Genomic DNA, 13,374 nt, shown 5'->3' on the forward strand with positions numbered 1-13,374 from the left:
AAAGGATTCAAGAAATAGTTTGAAGACATGCAAGCACTTTACAGAATAGACTAGAAAGGATTTAGGGAAGGATCGGATCGGGAAGATGTGGAGGGGAGAAAAGGATCAAAAATGATAGCTTTGAGGAATAGAGGAGATGGGGGCCCATTAACAGAAATAAGAAAATGAGAAGAAGGAAGTGGTTTAAGGCAGAGAGGAGACTGGGCACAGTTTCTGATATTTTAAGTCTGAGCAGCTGCAACAGCCTTGGAACTCTGGCGTCAGAGCTTTGGGAATGAAAACTGATGTTGAGTTGATGGTAGGCAATGAGAGTTTCCCAGAAGAAAATGTGGTGTGAAAATAAAAGGGCCTGGAAACAGAACTTGGACCTGAATTGAAGGCTATCAGAACAGACAGATAAGGAAAGAATGGTTCTGTGCCTGCCTCACTCCCCAATCCTACAGACCCCAAACACTTTCAAATCTCCAAAGTGAAATCCCTTGGACTGAGTTCACCTATTTATCTGGACTTGGAATACTTTCAAATTAAAAAATAACAAACAATACTATATAGAGAGAACCTTTTCTGTTGGATAATATGTCCAAGGACACAGAATGAGTAGTGTAGTCATTTCACTTATTTGGTGTCCTGGGGATCCAGGAGCAGGTAGACTGGTCTAGTAAACGGATTTTATTTTGTTTTCCAAAAGTTAGATACATGTATTGAATTTCCTGAAGGGCCTGGGGGAATCTGTTGGATTGCACAGTGAATATCACACACGTTATTGTAAACGTCCATGATTTCGAAGGGCTTGCTAGAGCAGTGACCAGATATAAGGAATTTCAGTTCAGTTCAGTTCAGTCGCTCAGTCGTGTCCGACTCTTTGCGACCCCATGAACCTCCCTGTCCATCACCAACTCCCGGAGTCCACCCAAACTCATGTCCATCCTGTACTTTCTTTTCAGGCCCTAGGGTGGAAGGCAGACCCTCTCGGATGTGTAATGTAACAGAGCCACCTGCTGGTAAAATTGGACAACAACAAGCACCCTGGTGTGGATACACACCTATCCACTCAAACTGCCTCATAGATACTGTAGGTACAATATTCTCCTGCGCATTCCTTTTGTATGTATATTATTTGTTGTCTGAGTGTTAGATTTCTCTGTTTTTGTGCTGATGAAGGGCTGGCGAGGCAACAACCATAATCAGCTGTGATGATCACCAGCACTCACGGGGGTCCTCCGGTCAGAACCCTGGCTCCAGAGTTCGAGCATGCACCACCTGTCTGGGCCTGCTGGGGCCATGCGTGCTGGCTGCATTTGGCTGTACTTCCTACTGGTCTTAGGATACCACAGAAATAAGCCGAAGATGACGCCTGTATATTGGCTCCTGGCTTGTTGTGAAGACAACAGTCTGGGATCCATGAACTCAAAAAATCTGTGGACTCCCAAGCCAAATTTTCATATTTACAGCATACTTGGCTGTTTTAAACACAGCCTCAGTTCAGTTCAGTTCAGTTGCTCAGTTGTGTCCGACTCTTTGTGACCCCTTGGACTGCAGCACAACAGGCTTCCCTGTCCATCACCAGCTCCCGGAGCTTACTTAAACTCATGTCCATCGAGTCAGTGATGCCATCTAACCATCTCATCCTCTGTTGTCCCCTTCTCCTCCCGCCTTCAATCTTTCCCAGCATCAGGGTCTTTTCCAATGAGTCAGTTCTTCGCATCAGGTGGCCAAAGTATTGGAGCTTCAGCTTCAGCATCAGTCCTTCCAATGAATATTCAGGACTGATTTCCTTGAGGATTGATTGGTTGGATCTCCTTGCAGTCCAAGGGATTCTCAAGAGTCTTCTCCAACACCACAGTTCAAAAGCATCAATTCTTCGGCGCTCAGCTTTCTTTATAGTCCAGCTCTCACATCCATACATGACTACTGGAAAAACTATAACTTTGACTAGATGGACCTTTGTTGGCAAAGTAACGTCTCTGCTTTTTAATATGCTGTCTAGTTTGGACATAGCTTTTCTTCCAAGGAGCAAGTGTCTTTTAATTTCATGGCTGCAGTCACCACCTGCAGTGATTTTGGAGCCCCCAGAAATAAAGTCTCTCACTGTTTCCATTGTTTCCCCATCTATTTGCTATGACGTGATGGGACCAGATGCCATCATCTTAGTTTTCTGAATGTTGAGCTTTAAGCCAACTTTTTCACTCTTTCACTTTCATCAAGAGGCTCTTTAGTTCTTCTTTGCTTTCTGCCATAAGGGTGGTGCCATCTGCATATCTGAGGTTATTGATATTTCTCCCAGCAGTCTTGATTTCAGCTTGTGCTTCACCCAGCCCAGCGTTTCTCATGATGTACTCTGCATATAAGTTAAATAAGCAAGGTGACAGTATACAGCCTTGATGTACTCCTTTCCCAATTTGGAACCAGTCTGTTGTTCCATGTCCGGTTCTAACTGTTGCTTCTTGACCTGCATACAGATTTCTCAGGAGGCAGATCAGGTGGTCTGGTATTCCCATCCCTTCAAGAATTTTCCACAGTTTGTTGTGATCCACACAGTCAAAGGCTTTGGCGTAGTCAAACACAGCCTGGATGAGCAGATTTTTAAGTGTTTAGAAATGGCCTGCTTTGCACATCCTGAGAAACTGCATGCAACGTCTGAGAACCACAGAGAAACTGTGGAGCTGTTAGAGACCTTGCTGGCAGGTACCCTTTGGTAGAGCCTGGAGGCAGAGACTCCCAGAGGGCCTGCTGAGCTCCCTCCTCTAGACGTGTAAGTCCTCCCCACCCCTCTCCCGGAGACTTCCTTTACCTTCCTACTCTGTGGGGTGGTTCTGTGGGGCCACAGCCTCTGAGGGTCCATAGCTTCTGTGTGGAATTCCCCTCCTAGCCTTCCGGATACAATACTATCAAAGTGTTGCTCCAAACTTTTGTTTTTATCTTTTTCCCTGATCAGCCCCCCAGCATCCCTCGAACTCACTATACTGTGCAAATAGGCTTTTCCTGGGCAGGGAGAAAGAGAGGAGCTTCATAAATGGACCCAAACTGAGTTGTTACAGGGTCATAGTCATACACATCCTCTGTCCTTCCTCTTTGATTGCTTTTGTTCCCCTTCGGAAAGCAAAACTGTTTCCCAAACAGGAGCCTGGAGGGCTTGGAGGTACTGGCTGTCCCTTCTCAAAGCGTCCTGAGGCCGGGCCTCAAAGAGGGTAGAAACACAGTGTGCAGGTGCTCTAAATATGCTGTGCATTCCTCAGGAAAGAGACAGGTAAGTTGTCTGGTGCAGGGGTGGTTGGTCATGTCTGACTCTTTGTGACCCCACAAGTGAGATTGCCAGGCCCCTGTGACCACAGAATTTTCAAGGCAAGAATATTGGAATGGGTTGCCATTTCCTCCCGCAGAGGGTTTTCCCAACCCAGGAATCGAACTTGAGTCTCCGGCATTGGCAGGAGGATTCACCACTGAGCTATCTGGGACTCATCTCACCCTGCATTTGGTCAAGGGTGCCTGTGTTCTCAGCATCACTAGCGGAGTTTAGGAATGTTGGAGCTGCTTGAAGAGAAAGTCCAGACCAGCGTTAAGTCTAAGAAAGAGCGTGAGTGACTGAGTCTAAAACCCAGGGTCTCGGGTCATGAGAGCTTCACACACTTTGAAAACAGTTCATTCTATCTTCGCATGGCTAAACGTGTGAAAATAGCTTCTCTCTTCTTGAGGTTAGTTAAGAATCAGACTGGGAGGCACCGGTCCAGTCTTGCCTGCACCACTTACTAGCTCTGTGATCCTGGACAGTTCCTTAGCCTGTGTTTACATTTCTTTGCCTGTAAGATTGAGAAATAATAGTACCCACCTTGTATATTTGTTGTGCGGCTTAAGTAAGATCTTAGTTCATTTTTTTCCAACTGAGGCCGTGTAACGTGAGAGCTGACAGTATGGACACTGAAGACCACCTGGCTTTAAATCTCAGCTTTATAACTCATAGCTGTGTGATCTTGGAGAAGTTACTTTTTTTCCGTGTCTCAGTCGCAATTGTAAAATGGGGATAATTACACTATTCATCTCATACCTGCTAAGTGCGTGCCTGCTAACTTGCTTCAGTCATGTCTGACTCTTCATGATACTAAGGATGGTAGCCTCCCAGGCTCCTTTGTCCATGGGATTCTTCAAGCAAGAATACTGGAGTGGATAGCCATGCCCTCCTCCAGGGGATCTTTCTGACCTAGGGATTGAACCTGCGTCTCCTGCGTTGGCAGGAGGGTTCTTTACCACTAGCCTGGGAAGCCCCATTCATCTCACAGGGCTGTTTTATTTAATGTGCTAGTAAATGTAAAACATTTAAAGAAATGTCATAAAAGCTGATTTTTATTATAAAGTAAACAAAGCTATTAGAATAGTTTCTGGTAAATAGTAAGAACTCAATAAATGTTGACTTGTATTATTAATCACATAATTTTCTAGGTAATCCATAAACTGTATTAATCATCCTGTAAAGAAGGGAGGCCTGGTTTCTGTTTTCTTTTACTTTTTCTAACTTGAACTCTTGCTTTGCTAAATTCAATCTAAGAAGAGAACACCACCGGACTTGAAAGAAAAGCGCATCAATGGAAACAAAACAAAAGATTAAGTTTAAAAAAAGAGACTGGCTCCCCTTTGTTCACTAACAATTAACTAGATTGTGACTTCCTGGGCGTGGGTCTTTCCCATCCTTTTCAGTACCTAGGAAAGAACCTTTGCGGGCATCCTGTGCCCCACAGGCTTTGATCAGATGGTGTTTATAACGATAGGAAAACGAAGCAAACAAAACAGGTTCTTCACCGCCCTGTCTAGAGAAACAAAGCTGGCCTGGATACAGTTCTGTAGCTCCTTGGAAAAGACGTTGTTGTTTTTCAGTCAGTAAGTGGTGTGCGACTCTTTGCGACCCCATGAACTGCAGCACGCTAGGCTCCCTGTCCTTCACTATTTCCCGGAGTTTGCTCAAACTCATGTCCATCGAGTCGGTGATGCCATCCAGCCATCTCACCCTCTGTCGTCCCCTTCTCCTCTTGCCCTCTATCTTCCACAGCATCAGGGTCTTTTCCAATGAGCGGCTCTTGGCATCAGGTAGCCAAAAAAGTTGGGGGCGCCCATATATTTATCTTGTTTGATTTTTTTCCTTCTCAAACTCAGAATTTGGAAGGGAATGGGGAGTTCAGGGAGAAACCTTAACTTTTTGGCGCAAACTTCAAAAACAGAAGGAAGGAGTTGAGCCAGCAACCCTAATCAACGTTTTGCAGGCTTGATGGTTGGACCTGATGTCAAAGTGTCGCAACGCGGGGCCTCCGGGCCGGGCTGGGCGCTGTGGCGCTCGGCCAGTAGGGGGCGCGCGGGAGCCGTGCGCGCGCGGCGCCGGCGGCTCTGGGCTTCCGCGCGCGCGACGAGCGGAGCCTGGACGCTGCGGCCGCTTCGGCGACCCTCCGGCCCGGGGTTGGACTCCCCCGGGCGGCCACCTCGGCCGCGGGGCCCCGGAGACTGGGCGCCCGGTCGGAGGCTGGAGGCCGGCGAGCGCTGGAGGCCCGCGCCCCGCCGCATGCCGTGCGCGCCTCCGCTTTGTGGGGAGACGGGGCGGTGTCAGGTAACCTCACGCCCCGCGCCCGGCGGCCGCGTCCACCCCGCGGTCCGGAAAGGAGAGGCGGGAAGGGAGGGCGGCGAGCCGGCTGCAGCCGTAGCCGCGGTCGGGGCCCCTCGCCCCACTGTAGCCCCGGTCGGGGCCCCTCGCCCCGCTGGTGGTGCTTGGACTTAGCCAAGCCAGAACCCCGCCAGGCTTCCCGCTCCGGAGGAGGCTCCGTCTGGGGGGCCCTCTCGCATCCTCTCCCTGGCCGAGTGCCCGCTTTTCCCGGCCTGTGATGGTCAGCCCTCCCTCCCCACTTTGTGCAGCTCCTTTTCGTCCATGCCCCGCTCTTCTTCCCTTTGCAAATCTTCACTTCCTAGTCTGCAAAATCGTTCAGCAGATGTTGGCAGCAGTGGATTCCTTAAAGGAACTGGGGTTGAGTTTTGGGGGTTGAGTTTGAAGGGGGAATAGGAACTGTTTACACCAGGACGGTTTAGAAGTGTCTTGTGCCTTTGGCCCCCTAAAAATGGTTTGAATTATTAAAATTGAAAGTGAAAATATATCCTCTCTCTATCCCCCTTTGTGAGCACCTTGGTAAGTCAAGTGAAGGAAAGAGCATGCGGAATCAGATCCCTTCTCTTCTAGTCCTCACTATACACAGCACTAGTGACATCTGGTTGGAGAAGGCAATGGCGACCCCACTCCAGGACTCTTGCCTGGAAACTCCCATGGACGGAGGAGCCTGGCGGGCTGCAGTCCATGGGGTCGCGAAAAGTCGGACACGACTGAGCGACTTCACTTTCGCTTTTCCCTTTCATGCACTGGAGAAGGAACTGGCAACCCACTCCAGTGTTCTTGCCTGGAGAATCCCAGGGACGGCGGAGCCTGGTGGGCTGCCGTCTATGGGGTCGCACAGAGTCGGACACGACTGAAGCGACTTAGCAGCAGCGGCCGTGACATCTGGTAATCAGGCCTAATCATTTACATGGGAATCTAATTATTCACATGGAAATCACCTAGCAAAATGCAATGAGCAATGAACAGAGAATTCATTTTGAGGAGATGTAAAGCCTCCTTTGCATTGAATTGTGTTTGACACCTGGGCCTGCCCTCTTTGCAGTGTCTGTCTACTTGATTTGGGGGCCATTGTCTCTGTCATGAAATGCCAAACCTTGGTCTGACTGCCATTGTGCCCCCAAGTTCTACTGACATTCATTCCTTCTGGTTTATGGTCTTAGTATTCTTTTGAAGCCCCCCTCATGAATGGCAGTTACCATGGGAAGGATGATCGTAATAGGTAGAAGAGCCTGGTCTGGAATTCAGGAAACAAGGCTCACTTCTGAAGGCCTGTGTTCAGGGTTTTGTTCTGGGCCCAGTTTCTATTGCTAACTGGCTACGTGACCCTGGTTGTTCAATTTATTTACTCTTTCAGAACCTTGTTTTTCTCATTTCAGGGAAGCTAGTAACACTAACAGACTCCTAGTATTCCTGCCTGGAAAATCCCATGGACAGAAGAGTCTGGCAGGCTATAGCCCATAGGGTCACAAAGAGTTGGACATGACTGACAGCTTAGCAGGCACACATTGGCCAATGACTGTGCTAAATTCAGTGGTGAGTCTTGACCTTCACCCTCCTTGACCTATCAATGGTATTGGACCAAATTAATCACTCTCTCTTTAAAATTCTTTCTTCTGGAAGTCTTATGATTTCCGTCTTCCTCCCTCCCACTCTTTCTCAGTCTCCTTGACTGGATCCTCCTTGTTGCTAAAAGTTGAAGTGTGGAGCGTTGTAGGCCTTTCCTCTGACTCACCTACTCTGTAGGTTTGCTAGACCCCACAGGTATGGCTTCAACATGGACTTGTCCTCCTGTAAAACCCATATACAGGTGTCCAGCTGCCTTTTTGACATCTTTTGTAAAAGGCATCTTAGAAGTAACATGTTTAAAGCTGAAACTCCTGAGCTTCGTTCCCAGACCTGCCTCTCTCCATCCTCCAGTCTTGTCTGTCTCCATAAATGGCAATCCCGTCTCTTCATGCTCAGGCAAAGACAGTTGCAGTCAAACTTGTCTTTCACCATCATTCTAGTATAAAGCACCATCCTTCTGATTGGACTATAGAAATAGCCTCCTGCCTCATCTCCCCTTGCCCTTCTACAGTCTCTTCTTGTAGCTGCAGGAGCAATCATGCAAATTAGTCATGTCCTGTATTGGTTGAAAGCTGTCCAATGATTCGTCTCCTTCAGAGTAAAACCCAAAGTCCTTAAAGGGACCTAAAAGACAGTGATTTAGTCTCAGCTCCTTTTCTGGCCTCATATCTTTCTTGCCACCCTCACCTCCAGTTATTAACACTACTGGCACGTTGACCTCCCAGCTATTATTATGGGTTGGTGCAAACGTAATTGCAGTTTCAGACCATGAATTTTAAATCTTTATAAGTAGGCTCAAAAACATCTTTATTAATCAAAATAGGAACCAATACAATCAACGCATTTTAGACAATAAGAAATAAGTTTGTTTATTCCTGTAGCATAAAAATTTGTGCTTCGGAATTCAGTGAACTCTTGGAAAGCATTTTCTGCCTCCTGCTGGTTGTGGAAGGGTTTTCCCTGCATAAAGTTGTCAAGATGCTTGAAGTGGTAGTTGGTTGGTGAGAATATGACAGATGAGGCAAAACTTCGTAACCAAATTCATTCAACTTTTGAAGTGTCGGTGGTGTGACATGCAGTTGGGTGTTGTGAAGAATTGGGTCCTTTCTGTTGACCAAAGCTGGCTGCAGGCGGTGCAGTTTTCAGTGCATCTCAGGGATTTGTTGAGCATCCTTCTAAGATGTAATAGTTTCTCGGGGATTTAGAAAGCTGTAGTGGGTCAAACTGGCAGCAGACTATCAAACAGTGACCATAACCTTTTTTTTGTGTGCAAGCCAAACTTTGGTTTGGCTTCTTCTTGGTCCAGTCACTGAGCTGGTTGTCGCTAATTGTCCTATAAAATCCACTATTCGTTGCATATCACAATCAGCTCGAGAAATGGTTCATTGTTGTTGTGAGCACAAGTCTTGAATGTGACAGTTTTGATTTTCGGTCAGTTCACGAGGCACCCACTTATCGCGCTTGTTCACCTTTCCAGTTTGCTTTAAATGCCAAATGACTGTAGAATGGTTGACGGTTGACTTCTTTGGCAACTTCTTGTGTCATTGTAAGAGGATCAGCTTCAATGATTGCTCTCCATCCGTCGTTGTCCACTTCCAAAGGCTCTCACCTCCTTTGTAAAACTTCTTGAACCACCCCTGCACTGTATGTCCATTAGCAGTTCCTGCGCCAAACACGTTGTTAATGTTGCAAATTGTCTCGCTGCCTTACAACCCATTTTGAACTCAAATAAGAACGTCGCTCAAATTTGCTTTTTGTCTCACATTGTTTCCGTAGTCTGAAATAAATATAAAGCACACAGCAAGTAATAAGTCTTTAGCAAAAAAATAAATAAAGCAAGAAATGCTCATTAAAATGATGTATAGCATAACTACATTTATTTAAAAACGTGTTCCAATATCAGACAGCAAATTTTAGCAGTGCAAAACCGCAATTTCTTTTGCACCAAGCTAATAGTCCAATAGGCCAAGAACATCCCTGTTTTGGGGACTGTGCACTTAACAGTCTCTGCATCGGGAGCACTCTCTCTGCAGGCGACCCATGGCTGACTCTACTTTCTTCAGGCCTCTGCTCACTCAGGTATCTTATGAAAGACCCCTGCCCTTGACCCGTCCATACTCAATAGCTACAATTCTACCCAGTCCTGCCTAGTACTTCCTAACCCCTTACTTTGCCTTATCTTTCTCCACCACACTTGCCAACTGGACAAATATTTGTTGGGTTTTTTTTTTCCCCCCTTCGCATCCCCTCCCCAGAATGTAAATTCCAAAGACAGTTTTGTTCACTGCTGTGTCTCCCTTGCCCAGAACAGTGTTTGGAATGTATATTAGATGCTTTGGGATTCTATAACAAATGCCAGAGACTGGGTAGCTTACAAACAACAAAAATTTATCTCTCAGAGTTCTGGAGGCTGGAAGGGGATCTGAGAACAGGGTGCCAGCATGGAAGGGTAAGGCTTCTCCTCCTTATTGTATCTTCACACGTCAGAAGGAGCTAGGGAGAACCCCGATGATGACCTAAGCACCACCCAAAGCCCTCACCTCCTAATACCATTCTACTGGGCATTAGGACTTCAGCATATGAATTTTGATGGGACACAGACATTCAGTCCAAAGCAGCAGGTAAGGTTATCAATACGTCTTTATTGAATGAATGAGTCTGTAAAGTGTAATACTTATATCATGCAGTTAAATTTAAGATCATATTGTGAGTCCACTTTTTATTCTAGAAAGAACCCTGGTTTACAGTAACACAAATCTGGCTTCAAATTCTGGTTACACACTCTATGGTGTGAACTCCTCAGAAGGCCCATTTTCTGTATTTGTGGGACGGGTGTAGTATAACACCACAAAGGCTTATTGTGAGTATAAGGTGAAACATTAACACACAGAAGACATTTAGTTATGAGGAGGCTAAAAAATGAGCATCTTTGATAATTTATGTATGGATGTGCTTTGTAAGGGATTCCCAGGTGGCTCAGTGGTAAAGAATCTGTCTACTAATGCAGGAGACACAGAAGACCCAAGTTCGATCCCTGGGTTAGGAAGATCCCCTGGAGGAGGGACTGGCTACCCACTCCAATATTCTTGCAGGGAAAATCCCATGGACAGAGGAGCCTAGTGGGCTACAGTCCATGGGGTTGCAAAAAGTCAGACATGAATGAGCACGCATGCACACTTTGTAAGTTCTAAAGCCACATATATACATATTGCATGAAAATTACCAAGGACTGTCATATGCAGTATACCGTTCTAAATATTTCAGGATGAAATGAGCATTTCAGTGCTCATAGAATAGTGTAGTTTAGAAAAGGAATAGTCAGTGGCACCTATACCTCATGTGTTCTAATGGAACCAATTGTCTGACATCCCGTTAGTCCGGCATAATTTTCCCTTTTCCTTTGGCCCTGCAGTGCCAATATATAGGCAAAATATATTCTTTTCTTTTAAAGTAAAACAAAATTTAATGCTTTTAGACAATTTTCAGAGTAGCAATTCTGTTTAGCAAAAGTGGACTTTAAGCTTGGTTTCACAGCCCAATTATATAGGCAATAATTACACAGAGATGCAGTAATCACTTTTTTTCAGATGTCATCAAAAGAAGATATTCTTGTTGTCTGTGGTAGTTTTTATTTATTATTATTTTTAAACTATTGTTAATATAGCATGGCAGAAAGATTGTATCAGGAATGTGATATAATACAACTGTTTCCATTGATGCCTTAGACCTTACTATTCCCTAGATGGCAGGGAATGTCCTCCTCCCTTGCGCTAAAGTTCAACTGTGATGCCTTTACTGCCTCTCCCAGTAAATAGAAAAATATCACACTACTACATTGAAGGTATATTTTACAATTACCATTAGCAGCATTACTGAACTTTCCATAAGTGGGGTTCTACAGACTTAAATACTTTTAAAACAGGCTACATATATTCTTATTATCTCAGTCTCTCATAAAAACCTGAGTACAAATTCAGTCACTTAAGTCATTCCCAGCTAACCCAAGTATACAGCTGGTAAGAAAAGCTGTCAGTTGCCATCTCTCCAGCATGGTCTTACTGCGTGAGTGCTATCTATTTTAGTTCAGTACATAATGTTGGGAAGATCCCCTAGAGGAGGAAATGGCAACCCACTCCAGTATTTTTGCCCAGAATATCCCATGGACCGAGGACCTTACAGTCCGTGGAGTCACAAGGAGTGGGACATGACTCAGAGACTGATTACACATATAATGCTAGGCCTTACAGATTTAAAGGGGAATATGGAATGTGTTTTTTTTTTTTTTTTTTTTTTATCTTTTGATAGTTTTTTTCCTGAAATTCCAAGGGATAGTCCACATTCTTCAGACTCTAAGTAAGCTTAGAAGAGTCCAGGTCACTGTTGTTGGGGCGTGGGGGCTAAGACCCAGGCCTAGTTTTGTATTCTTATGGGTAGAGATTTAAGAATCATAGTCTACAGGACTGCTAGATAAATGGAGGCAGCTTCAGAGCCTGCCTGGGGATTCCCAAGCCGTCCTACTTAGGTTGTGATGTGGCTTTTCCTTGGTTTGCAGCACCTTCTTGAGTACATGCAGGTTCAGAATGATTGCAAGAACCCAGGAAGCAGCTGAGCTTTTCCTAGATCCACACTCTGCCTCCCTGATAGCCCTGCCTTGCAGAGAGCCGTGCCCTAGCGGGCGGTCTCCCCTGTACCCAACCTGAGCAGAGCTAGGCTGCCTCTAGGACCAAGCAGAGTGCATGGCCAGGTGCTGAGGGAGATGACCCCCAACAAGTGAGGGTCAAGCAGACAGAGGTGTTCTAGGCCTGGGGGAGAGGCTGGTGTACTTGCCTTTAGGACATCACACTTGAAGAAGAAACTTCTTCAATTTAGAAGTTGGGTATGGCCAATAAATGCCTTTATTTTCCAATAAAGAAAACCAGCCTGATAAGCACTCACAGAACTGAGACCAGGTTTTATTCCTCTTGCCTGGCATAGGTCAAATAGGAGAAGGAGTACGTCAAGGCTGTATATTGTCACCCTGCTTATTTAACTTATATGCAGAGTACAACATGAGAAACACTGGGCTGGAAGAAACACAAGCTGGAATCAAGATTGCCGGGAGAAATATCAATAACCTCAGATATGCAGATGACACCACCCTTATGGCAGAAAGTGAAGAACTAAAGAGCCTCTGGATGAAAGTGAAAGAGGAGACTGAATAAGTTGGCTTAAAGCTCAACATTCAGAAAACCAAGATCATGGCATCCGGTCCCATCACCTCATGGCAAATAGATGGGCAAACAGTGGAAACAGTGGCTGACTTTATTTTTTTGGGCTCCAAAATCACTGCAGATGGTGACTGCAGCCATGAAATTAAAAGACACTTACTCTTTGGAAGGAAAGTTATGAGCAACCTAGACAGCATATTAAAAAGTAGAGACATTACTTTGTCAACAAAGGTCTGTCTAGTCAAGGCTATGGTTTTTCCAGTGGTCATGTATGGATGTGATAGTTGGACTATAAAGAAAGCTGAACGCTGAAGAATTGATGCTTTTGAACTGTGGCGTTGGAGAAGACTCTTGAGAGTCCCTTGGACTGCAAGGAGATCCAACCAGTCCATCCTAAAGGAGATCAGTCCTGGGTGTTCATTGGAAGGACTGATGTTGAAGCTGAAAGTCCAATACTTTGGCCACCTGATGCGAAGAGCGGTCTCATTTGAAAAGACCCTGATGCTGGGAAAGATTGAGGGCAGGAGGAGAAGGGGACAACAGAAGATGAGATGGCTGGATGGCATCATCGACTCGATGGACATGGGTTTGGGTGGACTCTGGGAGTTGGTGATGGACAGGGAGGCCTAGTGTGCTGCAGTTCATGGGGTCAAAGAGTTGGACACGACTGAGTGACTGAACCGAACTGAACTAGCACAGCGCGTCTCACACAGAGTGTATCAGTTATTTATTAATTGTACATAGATTTATCCTTTAAATAAGATGAGTCTCTTATTCATCAGGATTTCTCGAATATCTACATAATTTGAATTGTTCTAGTTTCGCATTTACTTAAAAATAAGTATTTCTTGAGCACTGTACTGAATCTTGGAAATACAAAACAGAACACCAGCTATTGGAGAGAGTCATTCTTCTAGCAAGGGGGTCTCTGTTGCTTCTGCATCCTTGTCCCCCCCTTCT

At 45.6% G+C, this 13,374-nt stretch overlaps 1 long non-coding RNA gene across 1 annotated transcript in view; it reads left to right on the top strand.

Annotated features, from left to right (window-relative positions):
* The first annotated feature begins 5,382 nt into the window (after window positions 1-5,382).
* LOC145526797 (uncharacterized) overlaps window positions 5,383-13,374 on the top strand; it is a 129,380-nt gene continuing 121,388 nt past the window's right edge. Inside the window, exon 1 of the long non-coding RNA XR_014069189.1 lies at window positions 5,383-5,587. This is a non-coding gene — a long non-coding RNA (uncharacterized LOC145526797). The remainder of the gene's footprint in view (window positions 5,588-13,374) is intronic.

This window comes from Giraffa tippelskirchi, chromosome 11, assembly GCF_054371585.1.
Source record: "Giraffa tippelskirchi isolate mGirTip1 chromosome 11, T2T-mGirTip1v1.2.pri, whole genome shotgun sequence".
Taxonomy (NCBI): Eukaryota; Metazoa; Chordata; class Mammalia; order Artiodactyla; family Giraffidae; genus Giraffa; species Giraffa tippelskirchi.